Below are 14,792 nucleotides of genomic sequence, written 5' to 3'. Positions count from 1 at the left end.
TAGAATATGGTTTGTGTTTTTTAGTGAATGACCTTAAAATTAAATTTTTTTGAATATGTAAATGAGTGGCCACTTGCCTTTTGTATGTGTTCTGATAGCATCTAAACTTGTTGTTCATACCCCAAATTTTGTGATTCTGTTCAGGAGGTGGCTATATGGTATATGACTGACTGTTCAGGAGATGGATAGCATAGTGACTTCATATTGGCATGAGTCATTTCGGTATTACTACATTAAGCCTCAAGTTAAGGGATAAGTTGATTGTAGGAGTTTATCTAGCTCATTATCTTACCGTCTTTTAAATAGCTCTAGGGCCAGTGTCTTTTTCCTTTAAGAAATATTAGCTAACAAAGAAAATGCAAAGGCATTTATGAAGAATAAGTAATGCCAGTGGATTTTTCCCTTACTATGCTGTGAACTTTTAATTCATTATTATCCACACTTATTTTTATTACTTTAGTAGTTTATTTATAAACCAGATTTTTTGTTCGTTGACATTTTGTTCATTTTGTTCATTTTATTTAGTCAAAAAGTCTAAAAGAGGAGAAAAAGATTGCAAAGTACCTTACAACCTGTTAGACTAGATTAATTTCTAAAATGTCAGAAATATCACTTATTAAGTATAAGAAGTCTTTGGCAGACCTTGGTGAGTACAAAAATACTTAATTCTCTAAATTATTTTAAACAGATAATTTGATGTGGATAAGATCATTGATTGAGTTTTCACTGTTTACTGTTCATTGTGGTAGATGTTTAAAGTACATTGCCTTATTAAATGCTTAACAACCAATGGATTAAATATTATTATCCCAAGGATTTCCCTGGTGATCCAGTAGCTAAGACACCGCACTTCCAGTGTAGGGGACCTGGTTTAATCCCTGGGCAGGTAACTAGATCCCTCATGCCACAACTAAGACCCAGCACAGCCAAATAAATAAAATGCTTAAAATATTATTATCCCGAATTTACATATGAGGAATCACACAGGATTTACATAAAGCCACTCAGAATCATATAAATAATAATAGCGGTAGAATTTCAGCCTTGGTCCATCTTACTCTCTTTTTCTTCACTGTGCCACACAGCCTCTTTACATACAGATAGATATTATCATTCCTGTTTTTAGAGGTAATGAAACCCAGGTTTGGAGAGAAAAATAATTTGCTTAAAGACCTGTAGCTAAAGCCAAGGAAGGTGGTGTTAGCCATGATTTGAGCCTAACTCAAATCCTGTTTGAGGTAACTCTAAAACCATAGACTGTTACACAGTGTCCTTTGAATTCAGACCCAACTTTAATTAGCTGAAATGTTTTATTTAGACCCTATAGAAAATTTAAAGCCCCAAACATTACTTGAACACTATATTAAAAGTTGCCAGGTTATCTGTTCTTTCCTAATATATAGAATGTATCTGTAGATACATATAACTGCTATCTTTACATTTTAAGAAATAGTACATATTACCTGTACTGTTTATAACTTGACATAATTAGAATTCATCATGCAATATTTTCTTGGAATTTTTCCCCTCCTGTTTGTTTTAAATGGTAGATTTTTAGGAAGAAAAAGAAGTGTTTGTTTGGAAATGAGTTACTTGATCCAATGGACAGGGAAGATCTTAAATCACAAAAGACTTTTGGGGGCTGAAAAGCTGTAGCTTTAATTTGGGGAGGCAGAAATGGGAAGGAAAGCCATTCCAGGCAGTAGAATGGATCCCACCCTGCCGTAAAGGTGTGCACATAACTCAGGGCTAGCTAGTCAAGTAGTCCATCCCTCTGTCAACAGTGATAGTTTAGAGATGGACACATTTTCCTATTAGCATGCAGGAGTGTTAATTATGTTGAGAAAGAGGCGTGCTTTGAACCGTGGAGTTGCTGAGAGAATAGAATGTGAACCTGGAGCTTGCCAATAAATTGAAAGCAGAGCCAAAAGATGGAAAGAATGAGGCCAAGTTCGATGGTAATCTTTGGATCAATAGCCAGGCTTTAAATTAGTGGTATCCTTGGACTGTCTAATTATACAAGCTAATGAATTCCCTGTCCTACTTAATCTGAGTAGACTTTTTGATACAAAATAAGAGTCCTGAGTAATGACAGTGAGTCTGCTCTTGAAGTTGTGGGGAGGTCAGTTTGGTCAGAATAAATTGGTGGGATTAGAGAATATGAGAGCTGCCCTTTGCATTCTCAAAAGGGAGATTGTTCATTTAACAGATGTTTGTTGACTAAAGGATTTTCAGGTGTAGATACACAGAGAGGACCAAGACACTCCCTGTTTTCAAAGAACTCAAGAGGTCTAGTGTAATAGAATGAATAAATATAAAGATTATTTGAATTGTCTAATAATAGCAAAACTTTTATGTGTAAGGCATTATGCTAGGTAATATAGTGGGAATAAAAATAAGAAAAGACTCTACCCTGTAAGTATTAAAAATCTAGTAATCTGTTTGGCTGGCTGCAGTAACAGTCAAGGAATGAAAAACAGTCTGAGATCATACTGGAAAATAAATGTACAAATGTTGACTGATTTTTTTTTTTTAAAGAGACAGAATGCATCAAGTTGGCTGAGTTATTAAACCTGTAGGACTAGGAAGGTGGTAATGCTACTGAGGTAATGCTACTGATAATAATAGTAGCTAACATTTTTTGAGCTGTTAGCATATTTCAGATATTGTACTAAGCTATATATATAAAATGCACATATAACAACCACCTGAGTTGTAGGTACTAGTTTTAACCCCATTTTACATGTAAAAATGGAGACTTGAGGTTAACCTGATCATTGTTACACAGGTAATAAATGACAGCACTAGGATTCAAATTCAGATACATCTGATCCTAAAACTTCTGTTTTTGATCACTGAGCCGTACTGACAAAGAAAGTTTGGTTCAGTTTCTTTAGTTGGCCTGATACATGTTCTGTTGCTGTTAAGTCACTTCAGTCGTGTCTGACTCTGTGCGACCCCATAGACGGCAGCCCACCAGGCTCCCCCGTCCCTGGGATTCTCCAGGCAAGAACACTGGAGTGGGTTGCCATTTCCTTCTCCACTGCATGGAAGTGAAAAGTGAAAGTGAAGTTGCTCAGTCGTATCCGACTCTTATCGACCCCATGGACTGCAGCCCACCAGGCTCCTCCGTCCATGGGATTTTCCAGGCAAGAGTACTGCAGTGGGGTGGATACATGTTCTACTGGAGTCTTAAATGTGTCAGGCCAACTAAAGAAACTGTGCAGCAAATAGAAGTGTATATCTGGAACTTGTAAGAGTGAAGTTAGAACTGCAGCATAAATTTGAGACAGTCATAATGAAGGGTTTATGCAGTTCTTGGAGAGAGAATGTGGAGAGTGGAAAAGTTGGTCGCTGACAACCATGGGGTACCATAGCACTTAAAGGGCAAGAAGAAGAATCAGTCTGAGAAAAAAACAGAAACAAAGTTTTATAACTAGGCTTCTACTAGAATTTAGAGACTCCTAAAACCAAAGGAACTGTAGTAACCCTCTTAAGTTATTTTACAAATGAGAAGCTGTCTTAAAGATTAAGACTTTGTTTAAGGTTGTATAGTGAAGTGCTGTTTTGCAGAAGACAAATAGGATCATAGTTGAAGGTGTAAGAAGTCTTTTCTGAATGGAAAATCGAAAACAGGAAACCAAGGATTCATCTTTTGGGACAAGCCTGTGGTTGATGGCAGATGGAAGAGACTAATGATACAAAAAAAAGAAAGACATGGAGATGTAATGGGTGAGCCTAAGTAACACAGTCTTATTGAAGCCATGAGAATAACGCTTTCAAGAATCGTGTGCTTATTTCCTACATAAAGAAGAATGAGGATTGCATAAAAGACCATTTAATTTTTCAAAAAACATTCTGTAACTCACACAGTCCTGGTTTCATTAGTCTTGGAAATATGCACTGAAATGCCAGGTCTTAAATGGAAACTATATTTCTCTTGGATACTTATTTATGTATATTTTATATTAATTTCAGTTTGTAAATTTTAAATTTGGTTCCTTAATTGTACTAGCCACATTTCAAATGCTCAGTGGCCACATGTGTCATATTGGTCAGCACATTAGATAGACCTACTGTCCATTATATTGGACAGCACAGGTAATAGAATCTTCCCATCATCACAGAAAGTTATATTTGACAGTGATTCTGGGGTATACTGCAATGCCTTTCTATATCCATGAATACAATAAGCCACCATGATCACCAAGATCACTTAAATAATTGTTGAGAAGACATCAGCAAATGGGGGCTCATTCATAATTACCAAATCTTTGATAATATCTCAGGTCTGAAAGGGGATATATCATTTTTTCTTCTAGAAATAATATCTTGTTGTTTTTTTTTTAAAGGGTGTTGACTTTTTACTTTTGTTGGCTGCAACAGGTCTTCGTTGAAGCACACAGGATCCTTGTTGCAGCACGTGGGATCTTTAGTTGTTGCTTGCAAACTCTTAGTTGTGGCATGTGGGATCTAGTTCCCTGACCATGGATTGAACCTGGGCCCCCTGCATTAGGAGCACAGTCTTAGCTCCTGGACCATTAGGCAAGTCCTAGAAATAATATCTTCTTAATAAAAACTGCCATTTAAGCATGGTTAATAGAGGCATTAACTGTATCAGATCAGATCTGTCGCTCAGTTGTGTCTGACTCTTTGCGACCCCATGAATCGCAGCACGCCAGACCTCCCTGTCCATCACCAACTCCTGGAGTTCACTGAGACTCACGTCCATCGAGTCAGTGATGCCATCCAGCCATCTCATCCTCTGTTATCCCTTCTCCTCTTGCCCCCAATCCCTCCCAGCATCAGAGTCTTTTCCAGTGAGTCAACTCTTCGCATGAGGTGGCCAATGTACTGGAGTTTCAGCTTTAGCATCATTCCTTCCAAAGAACACCCAGGGCTGATCTCCTTCAGAATGGACTGGTTGGATCTCCTTGCAGTCCAAGGGACTCTCAAGAGTCTTCTCCAACACCACAGTTCAAAAGCATCAATTCCTCGGCGCTCAGCCTTCTTCGCAGTCCAACTCTCACATCCATACATGACCACAGGAAAAACCATAGCCTTGACTAGACGAACCTTTGTTGGCAAAGTAATGTCTCTGCTTTTGAATATGCTGTCTAGGTTGGTCATAACTTTCCTTCCAAGGAGTAAGCGTCTTTTAATTTCATGGCTGCAGTCACCATCGGCATTGATTTTGGAGCCCAGAAAAGTAAAGTCTGACACTGTTTCCACTGTTTCCCCATCTATTTCCCATGAAGTGATGGGACCGGATGCCATGATCTTTGTTTTCTGAATGTTGAGCTTTAAGCCAACTTTTTCACTCTCCACTTTCACTTTCATCAAGAGGCTTTTGAGTTCCTCTTCACTTTCTGCCATAAGGGTGTGTCATCTGCATATCTGAGGTTATTGATATTTCTCCCGGCAGTCTTGATTCCAGCTTGTGTTTCTTCCAGCCCAGTGTTTCTCATGATGTACTCTGCATATAAGTTAAATAAACAGGGTGACAATATACAGCCTTGACGTACTTCTTTTCCTATTTGGAACCAGTCTGTTGTTCCATGTCCAGTTCTAACTGTTGTTTCCTGACCTGCATACAAATTTCTCAAGAGGCAGATCAGGTGGTCTGGTATTCCCATCTCTTTCAGAATTTTCCACAGTGTATTGTGATCCACACAGTCAAAGGCTTTGGCATAGTCAATAAAGCAGAAATAGATGTTTTTCTGGAACTCTCTTGCTTTTTCGATGATCCAGCGGATATTGGCAATTTGATCGCTGGTTCCTCTGCCTTTTCTAAAACCAGCTTGAACATCAGGAAGTTCAGGGTTCACGTATTGCTGAAGCCTGGCTTGGAGAATTTTGAGCATTACTTTAGTAGCGTGTGAGATGAGTGCAATTGTGCAGTAGTTTGAGCATTCTTTGGCATTGCCTTTCTTTGGGATTGGAATGAAAACTGATCTTTTCCAGTCCTGTGGCCACTGCTGAGTTTTCCAAATTTGCTGGCATATTGAGTGCAGCACTTTCACAGCATCATCTTTCAGGATTTCAAAGAGCTCAACTGGAATTCTATCACCTTCACTAGCTTTGTATATCCACTATTAACTGTATAGTTGACCCATTTTTCATCTGTGAGTATCATGCGCTCAAATCAGGAACCTTCTAAGAGCCTTAGGAATGAGAAAAGAGTAGGAAAAAACCAAAGCTAATTTTATTTGACTAATCAGACTGTTTCAGAATCATTCCTTCTGATATTAAGAGTTGTACATGCTCATTGTAGTACAAGAAGTTATAAATAAGACATTAAAAATCTTTTGTAATTCCACTTACCACAGAAAACTGGTAGTGAACCTTGGTTTGAAATCTTTAAACATTTTCTTCATGAATATATACATTCTCATTTAAAAAAACATCTTAAAATGGGATCTCATAAAGGCTGTTTTATCATTTTTTTACTATATGATATATAGTATCAGAAAATAGCTGCTACAGAAAGATATGTAGCATACTTTTTAATAGTAGTCTGCCGTAGGTATACTGTCTTCTCATTTACCCTATTGATACACTTTGGAATTGTCTTCATCTTTCACTGTTACAAATGATATTGCTGAAAATAACTTCATGTGTATCTCTTTGCAGACTTGTTTAATTTCCTTAGGATAAATCCCTAGAAATATAATTGATTGGGTAAAAGAATGTACAGTTTTAGGGGTTTTTAAATACAGATTGTAAAACTGTTATTCCTAAAGGGTTTTTTAGCTTAGATTTGTATCAGCAGTTCATGAGTTGTCTTCACTCTGCTGATTTTATTCTTTGTGATCTGTGTCAGTCTGATAGCTGAGAGATTGTATCTCCTTCTTCTGTATTCAGTTCATCTTAAGTATAATTTTTACTACCATAAGAAAAAGTATATAAGTACAAAGAGAAAATATTTATTTTTTTGTTTTTTTCTGTGTCCTTTTGTCAGAATAAATTGATGACAAAGACTCAGAAACTGTTTGTGCCTGTATATAAACTCCTGTATATTCAAATTTTTCTATGATTATAAAAGTAACACATGTTTTTTACAGAAAATTTGGAAAAAAATAAAGTAGAGAAAGAAAAAAGGAATACTATTGCATCAATAAACCACTGAACATTTTGACATATTCTTCCAAGTATTTTTTTTAATCTGTGTACATGTATATTGAAAAACATGGTATTAGCTTTTTGTAGTTTGCTTTTTTCCACTGTAGAGTGTATTAGAAATATTGTGTCATATCTTTCAGTTCAGTTCAGTCGCTCAGTCGTGTCTGACTCTTTGCGACCCCATGAATTGCAGCACGCCAGGCCTCCCTGTCCATCACCATCTCTCGGACGGATTTCACTGAAACTCACGTCCATCGAGTCAGTGATGCCATCCAGCCATCTCATCCTCTGTCGTCCCCTTCTCCTCCTGCCCCCAATCCCTCCCAGCATCAGAGTCTTTTCCAATGAGTCAACTCTTCGCATGAGGTGGCCAAAGTACTGGAGTTTCAGCTTTAGCATCATTTCTTCCAAAGAACACCCAGGGCTGATCTCCTCTAGAATGGAAGGGACTCTCAAGAGTCTTCTCCAACACCACAGTTCAAAAGCATCATTTCTTCAGCGCTCAGCCTTCTTCACAGTCCAACTCTCACATCCATACATGACTACTGGAAAAACCATAGCCCTGATTAGATGGACCTTTGTTTGCAAAGTAATGTCTCTGCTTTTGAATATGCTATCTAGGTTGGTCATAACTTTCCTTCCAAGGAGTAAGAGTCTTTTAATTTCATGGCTGCAATCACCATCTCCAGTGATTTTGGAGCCCCCCAAAATAAAGTCTGCCACTGTTTCCACTGTTTCCCCATCTATTTGCCAAGAAGTGATGGGATCAGATGCCATGATCTTCGTTTTCTGAATGTTTAGCTTTAAGCCAACTTTTTCACTTTCCTCTTTCACTTTCATTATATCTTTACACTTAAGCAAATCCCTTTTATTGAGCATTTAGACTATTTCTATTTTTTTCTTGTTATAAATAATACTAGAGTATAAAATGGCATCTCCAGTATTGCCTGGAAAATTCCATGGGCAGAGGAGCCTGGTGGACTATAGTCCATGGGGCCACAAAGAGTTGGACAAGACTGAGCACAGCAAGTGAACTCTTAAATAAATATAACTCTTTGCTCACATCTCTTATTAATATCTCTTACTAGATAAATTCCTAGAAGTGGAATTGTTCTAACAAATTCTTATATTGTATTGACACAATACAAAAGAGTTAAAAATATCCTGTTATTTATTATGTCCGTAGCCACCTCCTCCCTGCTCCCCTCCTGCAACAGACACATATTTTATAAAGAGAAGCAGAGACCATGGGGAAGATCATGGCTGTTGAGTATAAAGGCTTATTTAATAAGATTTAAATTTACTTTTCAGGGGAAAAATCTAGACTCTGCTGTACTGGCATTGTTTTTTAAATAGGAAGGGTAAATAGTAGGATGGTGCCTTTAGGAGGGGTGAGAAGATGAGTCATAGATCATCACAAAAATCAGTGTTGAGACTAAAAGAATGGCAACAAGGTTGGGACCAAGGATTTCCTAGGGTTCATTTCCTTTTCCTGTGGCTGTATTTGGGGTCTAGATGCTTAATATTAATAAATTAATATTAATGCTTAATATTAATAAAAAGTCCTATTACATGAAATAGGACTTTTTAAGTAGTAACATGCATGTTCATTTTTTTTTCCAGTTCATTTATGAAGCAGTTACTCCACTGAAGTTTGGAAGAAAATACATGGTTAATATGGTAATTCACAAAAGGAACACTGTTTTGAGTTCCTGAAGTAGCCAGCAATATCAAATGCAGTGCTGCTACTAATTATAGAATCATAAACTAGTACTAAAAATTTAAGGAATTTCCTTGCTTTTAACTTTCTCCCTTGCTCCTCTAAATTTGTAGATTTTTTATTATTTGAAAGAAATCTCAAACCAAGAACTTTAACTAATTTATTAAACATATTTCTTATAAGAACTAGGTAACTGATTTTTTTCATTAAAAACGGGTTTTTAGAAATGACCTATAATCATAGAGTGAAAAGATAAGCCACAGAGTAACAGATTGGCGATAAATACAACAAACAAATGATATTCAGAATATATAAAGCATTTCTACAAACAAGATAGCACAATAGAAAACTGAGAAAACTCTTGAACTGGTACTTCACTAAAGAGGAATTCCAAATAACTGATAAGTGTGTGAAAAGGTGCTCAATCTCATTAGTAATCAAGGGCACGAAAAAGAAAACCAAACTGAGGTACTTCTCATTGACAGACAGTACGGAGTACTACAAAGTACTGTTCTCCCTCAGTGCCCTCAGGGAAATGGTTCTGGACCACCCCCCAGACACACACACACAAAGGCACTAAAATCTGTGGTTACTTAAGTCCCTTACATAAAAATGGCACTATTTGCATATAATCCATGCAATTTTCCCTGAACTTTAATTCCTCTCCAGATTACTTGTAAGATTTAATACAATCTAAATGTTGTATAAATAGTCACTGGTGCGTAGCAAATTCAAGTTTTGCTTTTTGGAACTTTCTGTAATATTTTCCCCAAATATTTTCAGTCCAAGGTTAGTGGAATATGCAGATGTCAGATCCCACAAATACAAGGGTACTGACTGGAGCATTGGGACATTTATACAGTGCCAATGGGAGTTGAAAAATACCTAGTAAAGTTGAAAATACACATATTTTATGAACCAGAAATTCCAGGCTCTGAGGTACATACCCCAAAGAAACTTGTGTATAAGTGCGCCAGGATATATGTATAAGAATGTTCATGTGCTGTGCTTAGTCGCTCAGTTGCGTTCGACTCTTTGCGACCCCATGGACTGTAGCCCACCAGGCTCCTCTGTCCATTGGGATTCTCCAGGCAAGAATACTGGAGTGGGTTGCCATGCCCTCTTCCAGGGGATCTTCCCAAACCAGGGATTGAACTCACATCTCCTGCATTGCAGGTGAATTCTTTACTGTCTGAGCCACCAGGGAAGCCCAAGAATGTTCATAACGTTCATATTTGACAAAACAAAAAAAGAAACGATCATCAATATAATATTGTTTAGTCGCAAAGTCGTGTCAGACTCTTTTGTGACCCCATGGACTGTACCTGCCAGGCTGCTCTGTCCATGGGATTTCCCAAGCAAGAATACTGGAATGGGTTGCCATTTCCTTCTCCATCAATAGAATGGGTAAATCAATTTTGGATATTTATGTGATTTCACAGCAGTGAAAATGAATTAGTTACAACTGCACGCAATTACATAGATGAACCTTGGAAGCATGTTAAGCAAATGAAGTATATGACACTGTATTTGCAGTACAAATATGCTTAAATGAAGGTCAAAAACAAGCATAATCATAAATGCTAAAACAAGCATAATCATAAATGCTAAAACTTTTAAGAGGCAAGAAAGTAATTACCGTAGAAGTTAGGATTATGGTTACTTGTAAGTGGGGACTTCCCTGGTGGCTCAAATGCTAAAGCGTCTGCCTGCAGTGCGGGAGATTTGGGTTCTATCCCTGGGTCAGGAAGATCCCCTGGAGAAGTAAATGGCAACGCACTCCAGTACTCTTGCCTGGAAAATTCCATGGACAGAGGAGCCTTGTAGGTTACAGTCCATGGGTTCGCAAAGAGTCGGACACGACTGAGCGATTTCACTCACTCACTCACTCTACTTGTAAGTGAGAGGGGAAAATATTAAAGGAAAGGGGCAGTGGGTTAAGGGTGGGTGCATTTCTGAAGTACTGAAAATATTCTATTCTTTAACCTGGGTTTTTCACCTATATGATTGTTCACTTTATACTATTTTTTAAAAATTGTACATCTGCATTTATAATTTATTTACTTTTATAATGTGCTTCTTTGTTTAGGCTTACTTACTCATTCTTAACTTGATTATTACTCATATCACCTCTTCTTTTTTGCCTTCCCCTTTGCCTTCTCTATCTCTTTACCATCCGCCTTCACTAGTCACTTTTCTTGCTTCCCTAATACTTGTTCACACTTTTTTTTTACCGTCACAGTGAACAGGTGTCTTTTTTCCATATTAACTTAAAGAAGGTATATTCAGTTCAGTTCAGTCGCTCAGTCGTGTCCGACTCTTTGCGACCCCATGAATCGCAGCATGCCAGGCCTCCCTGTCCATCACCAGCTCCTGGAGTTCACCCAGACTCACGTCCATTGAGTCAGTGATGCCATCCAGCCATCTTATCCTCTGTCGTCCCCTTCTCCTCCTGCCCCTAATCCCTCCCAGCATCAGTCTTTTCCAGTGAGTCAGCTCTTCGCATGAGGTGGCCAAAGTACTGGAGTTTCAGCTTTAGCATCATTCCTTCCAAAGAAATCCCAGGGCTGATCTCCTTCAGAATGGACTGGTTGGATCTCCTTAAGAGTCCTCTCCAACGCCACAGTTCAAAAGCATCAATTCTTCCACGCTCAGCCGCCTTCACAGTCCAACTCTCACATCCATACATGACCACTGGAAAAACCATAGCCTTGACTAGACAAACCTTTGTTAGCAAGGTAATGTCTCTGCTTTTGAATATGCTATCTAGGTTGGTCATTAGTTTTCTCTTGCTGCGTAACAAATCATTATAGCCAAAGCTTAAAACAGTGTTTATTATTTTACAGCTCTGTAGGTCAGAGGACTGGACTCAGCTGAGTTATCTGCTTGTGGACTCACAAAACCAAAATCAATGTCTTGGCCAGGTTGGACCCTTATCTGGAGGCTTTGGGGAAGAATTTCCTGAATCATTCAGATATTGGCAGCATTCAGTTTCTTGCAGTTATAAAACTCAGGTCTCCCATTTCCTTGATGGTTGTCATCTTCCGGCTACTCTGAGGCTCTGAAAGCTATCCACATTCCTTACAGCATGGCCTCCTTCACCTTCAAGCCAACAGTCGTGTGTCCTCTTGGAATCTCTGACTTCCTCTTCTGCTATCAGCCAGAAGGCTCATTTGATGAGATTGGGTCTAGCCAGATTATCTATTTTTTGTTTAATTCAGAGTCAGTTGATTCAGTTCAGTTCAGTTCAGTCACTCAGTTGTGTCTGACTCTTTGCGACCCCATGAATTGCAGCTCGCCAGGCCTCCGTGTCCATCACCAACTCCTGGAGTTCACCCAAACTAATGTCCATCAAGTCAGTGATGCCATCCAGCCATCTCATCCTCTGTCGTCCCCTTCTCCTCCTGCCCCCAATCCCTCCCAGCATCAGTGTCTTCCAGTGAGTCAGCTCTTCATGAGGTGGCCAAAGTACTGGAGTTTCAGCTTTAACATCATTCCTTCCAAAGATATCCCAGGGCTGATCTCCTTCAGAATGGACTGGTTGGATCTCCTTGTAGTCCAAGGGACTCTCAAGAGTCTTCTCCAACACCAGAGTTCAAAAGCATCAATTCTTCGGCACTCAGCTTTCTTTATGGTCCTACTCTCACATCCATACATGACTACTGGAAAAAACATAGCTTTGACTAGACGAACCTTTGTTGGGAAAGTAATGTCTCTGCTTTTGAATATGCTATCTAGGTTGGCCATAACTTTTCTTCCAAGGAGTGTCTTTTAATTTCATGGCTGCAGTCACCATCTGCAGTGATGTTGGAGCCCAGAAAAATAAAGTCTGACACTGTTTCCACTGTTTCCTCATCTATTTCCCATGAAGTGATGAGACCGGATGCCATGATCTTTGTTTTCTGAACGTTGAGCTTTAAGCCAACTTTTTGACTCTCCACTTTCACTTTCATCAAGAGGCTTTTGAGTTCCTCTTCACTTTCTGCCACAAGGGTGGTGTCATCTGCATATCTGAGGTTATTGATATTTCTCCCGGCAATCTTGATTCCAGTCAGTTGATTGCTGCTGCTGCTGCTAAGTCGCTTCAGTCCTGTCTGACTCTGTGCGACCCCATAGACGGCAGCCCACCAGGCTCCCCCATCCCTGGGATTCTCCAAGCAAGAACGCTGGAGTGGGTTGCCATTTCCTTCTCCAATGCATGAAAGTGAAAAGTGAAAGTGAAGTTGCTCAGTCGTGTCCGACTCTTAGCGACCCCATGGACTGCAGCCTACCAGGCTCCTCCGTCCATGGGATTTTCCAGGCAAGAGTACTGGAGTGGGTTGCCATTGCCTTCTCTGAGTCAGTTGATTAGCAGTTACTTAATTATATCCACAAAATCCCTTCTGCCTCATGAGGAATATAATCAGTGATATTTCATATTCACAGTCCCAGGGATTAGGGTGGAGATCTGTGGGAGGCATTTTAGGATTCTGCCTTACATAGAGGGTTCTGTCTTAACTTTATTTTGTGTATCACTTAGTACAATACCAAATATCCTTTGAGTGATGCTGTATGGATGGATGCATGGATGGGATATGGATGGTAGGGATGGGAGGGAAAAGTGGATGAATGAGAAGGCAAAAACAGGAAATGAAAAGCCTATTCTCTTTCTTAGCTTTAGAAATAGTGACAACTGACTTCTGTGTGACTGGGTTTAATGAGGAGCCTTGGGGCTTCAATGATATAGTAGATTCAATCAAAACATTCTCAAGTATAATGCCAGTGAATATACTTCCCTTTTATGTCAAAAGTCAGGCATTCAGACCCTCTTTAATTGGTGTCATAGAGGATAAGAGTGATCATGTTACATGTGCTAGGAGTCAGCACCCCAAAATAATAAGTAACAATTGAGAATTTTTAGGTGTTTGAAAAATTTTAGAATATGACCTTGATTTGCTAATAAAAGAAGTAAAACAAATTTTAAACTCCGTACAGTAAAGCAGGCTTTCCATGTATATTCAGTATTTATAACTTTAATAATTAGGCAAGGCTCAGTTATCCAGGGAGACTCTTAGCTTGATAAATATGTGATCCTTTTTCTATCTCAGTAACATTGTGATATCTGATCATCTGTTATCAAGTGACAGACCATAGCCTGTTGGTTCTCAAACTTTAGTGTGCATAAAATCCCCTGCTACTGCTGATGCTAAGTCATTTCAGTTGTGTCCAACTCTGTGCAACTCCATAGACGGCAGCCACCAGGCTCCCCCGTTCCTGGGATTCTCCAGGCAAGAACACTGGAGTGGGTTGACATTTCCTTCTCCAATGCATGAAAGTGAAAAGTGAAAGTGAAGTCGCTCAGTCGTGTCCGACCCTCAGCGACCCCGTGGACTGAAGCCTTCCAGGCTCCTCCTGCCATGGAATTTTCCAGGCAAGAGTACTGGAGTGGGGTGCCATTGCCTTCTCCGTAAAATCCCCTATGGCACTTTAAAAAAAATATACATACATTCCTGGGTCCAGACCCTATAGAGTCTGATTCAGCAGATCTGGGTGGGGTCCATTAAGTTCCATTTTTAACAAGCAGTCGGATAGTTCTAGGTGCATGTGGCCTAAGAACCACTACTTGAGGAATTTGTTCGTAGACTTTACTACTTTACTCTAAAATTTGTTTAGGAAAGTAGTATCTGTTCACGTCCTAAAACTATCTTGATTAGGTAAGCCAAAGATTTTATTCAATTGAAAAAAATATTAAGTATAAAATACAGACTTCATTTTGCAAAATTGGGCACTTTGATACAGAATAAACCTTTGAAAGGTTGGTTTATTTGTTTTAAAGGTAGTGTCACTGAAGAGCTGTGTTGTTAACTAGATACAAATAGACAACCAATTTAATATGATTATCCAATAGATATGGGTATCCAGTTTATACAAACAGATAGCCAAATAAACTATGAAAATTGAGCATAAATAA

General features: G+C 38.9%; 1 protein-coding gene across 12 annotated transcripts in view; it reads left to right on the top strand.

Annotated features, from left to right (window-relative positions):
• Positions 1 to 14,792, top strand: part of LRCH3 (leucine rich repeats and calponin homology domain containing 3) — a 107,848-nt gene that overhangs the window by 1,363 nt on the left and 91,693 nt on the right. The gene's annotated exons all lie outside the window — the stretch shown is intronic.

This window comes from Bos taurus, chromosome 1 (assembly GCF_002263795.3).
Source record: "Bos taurus isolate L1 Dominette 01449 registration number 42190680 breed Hereford chromosome 1, ARS-UCD2.0, whole genome shotgun sequence".
Classification (NCBI taxonomy): Eukaryota; Metazoa; Chordata; class Mammalia; order Artiodactyla; family Bovidae; genus Bos; species Bos taurus.
Note: the sequence above shows the minus strand (reverse complement) of the source record. Positions and strands in the feature narration are given on the sequence as shown.